Here is an 8,759-nt window from a genome sequence, read left to right on the forward strand (position 1 = left end):
GATGCTTATGTTGTTGAGTTTGTGTGGCCTTCTAAGGCTAAAACTTATTCTTGTTCATCCCTTATACCGACTCATAAGGGCTGGCAAGAAGTAAAATTTACTATTGATGTTTCTAAATGTGATCGTATATTTCATGAATTGCTTTAAAATAGAAACATTAAAATATCTCATGTCATACCTCCACTTGAAGAGTTAAAGCGACGTGCATATTGCAAGTTTCATAATTATTTTTCGCATGCCACTAATGATTGCAATATTTTGCATTGAAAGATTCAATTGGCCATAAATGAAGAATGATTGATTCTACATGAGATGCAAGTGGACAAGGTGCCTTTCCATGTGAACAACATGGATCTACAGCAGCCCAAGGTATTAGTTCGGCCGCATCAAGCTGAAGCAACCAAGGGCAAGAATATGATGGTTGGTGAAGAGAAGCCTAATTTGAGGGGTAAGGAATTGACAAGGAAAGGGGCTTATGAGAAGACTCCTGATGGTAGAGTCTTTGAAGATCACTCTGAGAGCTTTTGGACACGGGGGCAAGGGTTGTCTTCACAAACCCAGCTAGGACTATTTGAGCCTACTAGCTAGGACAAACCGGTCAGACCGGTTCATTAGGCCGGTCAGACCGGTCAAAGACAGGTCCACCCCCGAATGTTGAAATCGAGGTGTCCATAGATCGGGACATGGAAGCTAAACTTGACCAAGGACAAAGGAACATATGCAAATCAGAATCCCACTTTTGATCAACTTTTGGCCAAGTATTCCAAACAAAAGGCTGGTACGGGTGATCGGCCATTAGAAAAAAGGACAAGGTCTCCTACGCGCCAAGAGAGGCAAGCTTCACCTCCAAGGGCATCTAGAAGACAGTGGGGTGAATATCCTCCGTAGAAGCAGTACCCTGCTGCACCGTGGGCTCCTCTAATGACGGATCCGCCATGCCCAATGTGGGATCATAATGGGGTGATGTGGGTGCCCAATTAATCTATACAACAACAGTCTTTCCATCGTGGATGGGGAGAGCCAAGGAGACCAGTTCTAGACAGTATATCATACCCATGCATAACCATTTGGCACCTTGCTGATCAGGTTGGAGCCAGAAGGCTCAACTGGTCAGATCGGTCTACCCTAATTGGTCTGACCGGTTTAACCAAGGACCAAAGTCATCTTCTCCCAAACAGATCTATCATCCTTAGAAGAAGGAGGAGGATGTGCAGAAGATGGATGTTGACCCATAGAGGACTACAAGCAAAGATCTAAGCCAAATTGGGTGCATGAATGTTTGCATTAAGGATGATGGCAAAGACCGATTGTTATAGACAATAAGGTTGAGACATTTGTCTAGAGAACACCTGCTGCCAATGATCGTGAAGCCAGTAGAAGCAATTCAACTTATAAGTATTTCTTGCCAAGATGGTGCCCTCCGGGTTTGACTCACACTCAAAGAAGGAAACTTCAAAGACTGCACATCTAGGAGAAAAAGGAGTAAGAGCTAAAGAAATAGAGGGATGAAATATTCAACAAATACAAACCAATGGTCCCGAAAAAGAAATAGTGGAAGGTCAAGGTGGATGCCAGCTAGCACCTAAACTGGTTAGACCAGCTGAGGAACTAGTCAGACCGGTCGAGACGTCGATGCTAGCAGCCGAACACGGTCAGACCGATCGGCGAGCTGGTCCAACCGGTCCAGCTAGAGATGTCGCCAGATTTTGCTTCTTCTACTCCAGTTGCTTGTGATGACAAGTTGACATCGGTTTCTGAAACCAAAGGTGATGAAAAACTTGTTGATTACAGTTCTTCACCTAACCACATGAGCCTTGATATTAATGTGGTGTGCATGTCTTTGGATTACTTTGTTATTCCGGAGGAAGATTTGGCTCATCTTGATTTTGGACCTAAGGAGGCTACATTCTAGAAGCCTAAAGCTGCTGATAATCACTTGAAGGCTGTGTATATGAGGGGTCAGATCAATGGGAAACCAATTTCTTGTATGCTAGTTGATAGAGGGGCAATGGTCAACTTGATGCCCTACTCTTTGTTCAAGAAATTTGGAGGTTCAGAAGTAGAGCTGATCAATACCAATATGACTGCCACCGGTGTGGGAGGAGGTGAGCCTATGGGAGTTAAGGTTATTGTCTCTATGGAGCTTACCGTTAGGAGCAAGACATTGGCTATCACTTTCTTCGTTGCTGAGAGGCAAGGTAATTTTAGCTTGATTTTGGGTCGTGATTGGATATATACAAATTAATGTATCCTTCTCCCTTGCACCAATTTTTAATTCAATGGGTAGGCGATGAAGTAGAAATTGTTCATAGTCATATGTTAGCTTGTGTTGCTATAGCTGTTAGTTCCACCATAAACATACATGACAGTTTTAAATGTTTATCTGGTTTAGACCTTTCGGATTATGAGCTCATCAGTTGTACTAAAGATGGCTTTGCTGCTGCTATTCTAAAGCTGGTTGAGAATCGACTAAACCACCTCATTTGATTTAATGGATGTAAATATTGAGTGGTTGCAGTAGAGGCTTGAACGCTATCGGGCACATAAGAACAATACATGTGAAGCCATTGAAGATTTTGATGATATGAGTAAGCTGGGACAAGGGTACGGTTTACGTCAGCTGGTCCAATAGAGGAGGTAGATATTGGTGATGGCACTATACCTAGGCCGACATTTGAAAACAAAACCTTGAGGCTGCTTTTAAGGCTGAATTAATTGAATTATTTAAAGAGTATGTCGATTGTTTTGCATGGAAATATTATGAGATGCCTGGTATAAGCTGTGAGTTAGTTGAGCATCGACTGCTAATTAAACTGCATGTTAGGCCTCATAAAAAACCTACTAGGTGATTTAATCCTATCATATATGACCGAGTTAAACAAGAGATTAATCGGTTGCTAGATGCTAAATTTATTAAGCCTTGTCATTATGCTGATTGGATTTCCAATACTGTGCCTGTTGAGAAAAGGGTTTGGGTAAGCTTAGAATTTGATTTGATTTTAGAGATTATAATAGAGCTACTCCTAAATATGAATTCCTATGTCCATGGCTAATATACTTATTAATGTTGCTTTCGGACATAGAATTATTAGCTTTCTTGATGGTAATGCTGGATATAATCAAATTTTTATAGCTGAAGAGGATATATCTGTCGGTGTTCAGACCTGGCAACTTACCAAGTGGGTACCCAAGGTAGTGTTTTGTGCGTGGGGCTCACCAAAGACCAGGAACTCAAAGGTGAACTCGAACACATGATTTAGATAGGTCTGGGCCGCTTATGTCGCGTAATACCCTAGATCCTGTGTGTTGGTTGGATTGTATTGATTGATGATATGTTTGGAGAGGGTCCCTACCTCATCTTATATTGCTGGGGGTAGGGTTATAGGTCGGTTGTTGTACAAGACTACTAGTCAGATACAACCAGAAAGTCCTACTCTAATTGGTATGAGTAGTTTCCTAATCGTTGACTAGTTCTTGTCCGCCACGTAGACCATGCCCTCTTTCACCGTAGTCTCCATGTCTAACACATCCTTGTGTACAACCCCGTATTGTAGGACTGTCTAAGCCTCCTGATGGGCCCATAGATGTATGGCCAACAAGCCCTTGAGTACTTTTTAGTCAAATGTAGCAGTCCCGAGTACTTCTATAGACGTCGCCGACTAGTTTGTGGTGCCCCTTTGAGTACTCCATCAGATTGAGTCTTCGAATGTGCTCAAGTACTGTCATGCAGCTAGAAGGTGCTCAAGCCTAATTTAACCTAGTCTTGAATCTTGATCTTTATATGGAAGTGCGATTTGAAAAAATCACGCTCCATATGGAGTAGCTCCCGAGCCTTAGGTTGAATCGAAGAATCAGGCTTAGGGTGAATCTTGTAATTTCACAACTTTTCCCATTACACGACTAGTTTGGGTATAAGGGTCAACCTTATTGTGATCGTTCGCCTTCAGAAAACTTATCTCTTCCGAAAAACTTGGTAACCATTCCAGCGATAACTGATGGCATAAAAACTAGAATATTCCCCGTAATCTTTGCCAATCAGTTACCTGTGCCATGGTTATAAATTATGGAGGAACCTTATTCCTTCTATTTACCTGAGCTACTGCGCCTGAGCCATTCATCTTCTCCACTATCGCCCTAGCGCCGCCGCTTGCTCCCTGAGCATTGTTGCCCTAGTGCCGCCGCTTGCAATCCTGAAGCGCCACCAGCCCCCATTGTGTAGCCACCCAGCTGATGTGCAAGAAGATCATCGGAGCAATGGTGCCCAAGAAAGAATCCTTGAGCAAGGCAGCAGTGTCAAAGAAGCGCAAGGTGGCCAAGAAGGAGAAGGAGATCTCACTGTTGGCGCCCAAGTACGGGAAGATCGACCAGACGGTGCTGCCGAATCAAGTCATGTCCTAGAAGCCATCCAATTTGAAGGAGGCAGAGATCCAAGTACTGATGCGTGCCAATCTGCTCCAGGAGAAGGAATTTGCGGATTGGAGAGAGGCAGCCGGAAATCCGTGGCCTTTTGAAAGCTACCCGAACAAGACGGTGATCTTCGCACACTTCATCGAGCGCAGCCTTGCTCTGCTGTTGTTTGAGTTCTTCAGGGGGTTGATTCAGCGGTATCCCGATGATCTTGCAAGAACTCTGCGTCATGAATCCGCCCATCTTGTAAGTACCCGTGTCTTGCAGCCCCGAGTACTAGCGTTGGCATCTGTCATTGTTACTAACTAGTCTTCTGTTGCTTGTAGGATGAGTTGAACTTGTATGTCTCCAACCCTCGTCCACCAGGCGTTGATGTCACCCATGGTATGCAGTCTCTTGAGGTTGTGCAGAGAGCCCTCGAGGTGGAGAAGGAGAAGGAAGGAGAAAGGGAGGATTCACCAAACTGGTCCTCCCTCAGCAGCTCTGATTCTGAGTCTGCTGAAGAGTTTGTTGTCAGGCCCCATCTTTTTGACAAGGCGGGGTCATCATTTGGGACGTCCAAGCATGTGGCTAAGACGTTTGAGAAGTCGAAGTGGCACCACCCCCGAAGAAGGCGCGTACTGCCGCTGCCAAATGGGTGGCAAAGAAATCATCGGCTGATGAAGTCCCTTCGCAGGTAACAAGATCCTGAGGATCAAGTACCCACTCGTTGTTTGCTTTATCACTAGAATCTGACTTTGATCTTGCTGATGTGTAGGTAGTCGAGGAAATAGAGGTGGAAGAACCAACTACACTAGTCCTGCGGCATTAGAGGCTGCCGACTATATCAGAAGTATCGGCGCCAAGTACCCAAAGGGAGGAGATGATAGCTAAGGCTAGTGAGGATCCACCTATGATCCAGTGAGAGGCACCAAAGAAGTCATCACCTACCGTCAAGGCACTATGCTTGGGAACCGAGCCCTCCATCAGCATAAGGAGGTCCACCTAGTAAGTATCTGTGTACCGATGTCGACTTGTTGTCGCCGAGTAGTGTTACTGAGTAATATGTTATGATGCATGTCTTGTTGTAGGAGATCCGCCAGCGTGGAAGCTGAAGGCCTGAGTACTTAGTCTGGTGCTGATGGCAGTAGCCACTCAGCCCAGGAGGTCGTCCTGAAATCTGGCGTTGATGGCAGTAGCCACTTAGACCTCGAGCCGGCCTTGGAGCCTGCTGTCCCGCCGTTGGAGGATCCACCCACGCTCGAGGTTGCCCCAGGTGTAGTATCTCTTGTCGTAGCTTTTATGCACAACTTTTTTCATCACTTCACATTTCTGTAGTGCCAGCCCCCGAGCTACCGAAGGTCGAACCCATCGCGGACAGTACTTCCACGATGGTGACGGATTTGGTCGCCATGATGCTGAATCTGGATGCTGAGCCAGAGCCGAAGGCCGAGGTGGAGCCTAAGGCCAAGGTGGAGATGGTAGCGGCTAGTGAAGTCAAGGCTGCACGTGTAGCCCTCGAGCCAAATGCTGACGTAGAGGCTGCTGGGGTGCTGCATGTGTTGGCCATTGTCCCAGTGTCTGAGGTGGGGCCGTCAACTAGTCACACGGCGACTACCCCCATGCCGTCAGAGGCTGGTTCATCGACCAGCCAGGCAGTGGTCCCTTTTGGTGTGCCGGGTGCCGAGGAGCACGATGACACTCTGCTCCCTCCTGTGGTGAACCGAGGGAAAGACTGGTTGGTAGCTGACACCCTGGCCATCGTGGAGTAAGCGAGTACACCCAGGTAGGCTTTACTTCTGTTCTTGATCTTTGTCTTAAATTGGTACATGTTACTGAACATGAGTACTTGCTCTGTTGTTGTAGACACTGATCTAGCTCTCCTGCGAGAAGTCGAAAGTTCTCGAAGAACTTGGATACACCATCCAGTGGGCCGAGGTGCTGGAGTAGAAACTAGTCGAGGAGAGGCAGTACTCTTCCCGGCTTCTTATGAAGCATGATGGCCAGGCTGCCAAGTACCAAAACCTTTTGTAGAAAGCTGATGAAGAAAAGGATCGGCTCCGAAAACTCAATAGAGGCCTGAGGACCCGAAACGGAGGTAGGCTGTTATCCTCCGTTGTCTCCAAGTACTTGTTTGCACTTTGCGTTGCTATCTTGTTCTTTGCCTTTGTTCTTGCAGAGCTCACCAAAGAGAATAACGATCTCCTGGGTCATGCCATAGATTGGCAGAACGCGTACTATCGGGTCACCGATGAGTACGACAAGGTGACCAAGAAGTATGAAACCTTGAAGCACAAGTTTGATAAACAGAAGCAGATGCGCAAGTTTGGGGAAGTCTAGCTTGTAGATCCAATGGACAAACTCTAAGTGCAGCAAGCTGAGCTGGAGGTGAAGGATCTTGCTCTCAAGGAGCTAACAAAAGCCGCTCAGCCCATTGTTGACATGGTGGAGCCTTCGGAGGAAGGCGTGGAGCCCGGACCCTTCTATGTGAAGAAGACTGTGGAGTCCGTCTCCAAGCAGCTACTGGCGATGGTGAAGTCATTCTACCCACAAGCCAACTTAGCTCATGTGGTAGAAGGCATTCCCGAGGACTGCTCTGATGAGCAATTCTAGCAGTACTTGGAGGAGATGGCTCCCGTTGCCAAGAAGTAGCCGATCAAATAGACCTTGAGTGATATGCAAAAATAAGTGTTTGTAATATAAACAATTTATCTTAATGCAATTTATTTGAAGTCTTGTCGCAATTCCTATTTTCTTGTCGACTTGTTTGAAGCTTTTTTGGTTTAGTGCATTTCACAGACTGCCTTGAAGTTTGCTCGTATGGTAGTCGAGAGTGTCTGCACACAAGGCTGCTCCTGTGAGCCTCTTCAAATACACTATGTAGAGTACCTTTAAGATGTGTCTCCTTGTTGCGGAGCTCCAGTGCTTGTGTATCTGGGTAGTCAAACTCTTCGAGAGAGTAGACTTTTCAGGACTTCATGACCTGGAGCCTACCTTTGCAACCTCTCTAGGTTGTTTAGGTGTTGTGCTCTGAAGAACTAGAACTTGCAGACTTGTTATTACAAGCTGTGACTAGACAAACTTGTCGAGATTAGGACTCGGGTAGTGTGGATAACTCCCAAGCTGTTTGACAACTTGTTTTTGCGAAGGCTGAAGGTCATCTATGGACAGATTTGTCCAGGGAGCTGATTAGCTCAAGATTGTAGGTGCAGGCTTACTTCTGTGCAAGTTGAATAACTTGAAGGATTTTGTTGTGCAGACTTGTGAATACAAGTTGAGAGTGGGTAGAGATTAATACAAGTTTATTAATTTGTAACTATATAATTGTGGTTGGTGGCCAGTTTACATGAGTATGTAGACCATGGGTAGAATTGACACAAGCGTTCAATGTTCCACGAGTTGTTGACTTCTTCACCGGTGAGAGTTTGGATCCTATACGACCCAGGTCCAATGACCTCGGAGACGATATAAGGCCCCTCCCAAGGCGAGTATAGCTTGTGCATCCCTTTGATGTCTTGAATATGCTTGAGGACCATGTCGCCTATGTTGAACGAACGTTCCTTGATGTTGCAAATTTCTTCAAGGTACCTTGTTGACTGGACGAGTGCTGCACAACGAGCTTCTTTGAGGCTATCTATGTTTAGATGCCTTGCTTCTTCAGCCGCACCTTCCTCGTATTGCTCAACTACTGGAGATTTCCACACGTGGTTGCGGGGAGAACGACTTCTGATCCGTAGATCAAGAAGTAGGGTGAGTACCCTGTAGGCTTGCACGTCTCTGTGCGAAGCCCCCAGAGGACATTCGGTAGATCCTTGAGCCACTTGCCTCCTTTTGTGTTACCAATATCGTGTAGTCTCTTCTTGAGAGCTTCCAGTACCATCTCGTTGGCGCACTCAAACTGGTCGTCGCCCCGTGGATGAGTGACAAAGATGTACCAAACATAGATCGCGCTATTCTCGCAATACTCCCAAAACTCGTGATTGTTGAAATTCGAGCCCAAGTCTATAATGATGTAGTTGGGGAAGATGTAGCAATGAACGATCTTGTCAAGAATGTCAAGTACCCTGTCTACCTTGGGGCAGGTCACTTGGGCATGAGTAGACCCAAGCTTGGACAAGATGTCTGCGGCTATGTTGTTGTCATGAGCCACATGATGGAACTCCAAACCTAAGAACTTATTCTCTAGCTTGCGTACTTCAAGCCAGTACGCATCCATGTTGTCTTTGTGACAATCTCACTCGTTGTTGACTTGTTTAATGACTACCAGTAAGTCATCATAGACCAACAGCTGCTTGATTCCTAGCGAAACTACCAGGCGAAGCCCGTGCAGAAGCGCTTCGTACTCAACTTCATTGTTGTATACCTCCCAGAAG

Source organism: Setaria viridis, chromosome 8, assembly GCF_005286985.2.
Source record: "Setaria viridis chromosome 8, Setaria_viridis_v4.0, whole genome shotgun sequence".
NCBI lineage: Eukaryota > Viridiplantae > Streptophyta > Magnoliopsida > Poales > Poaceae > Setaria > Setaria viridis.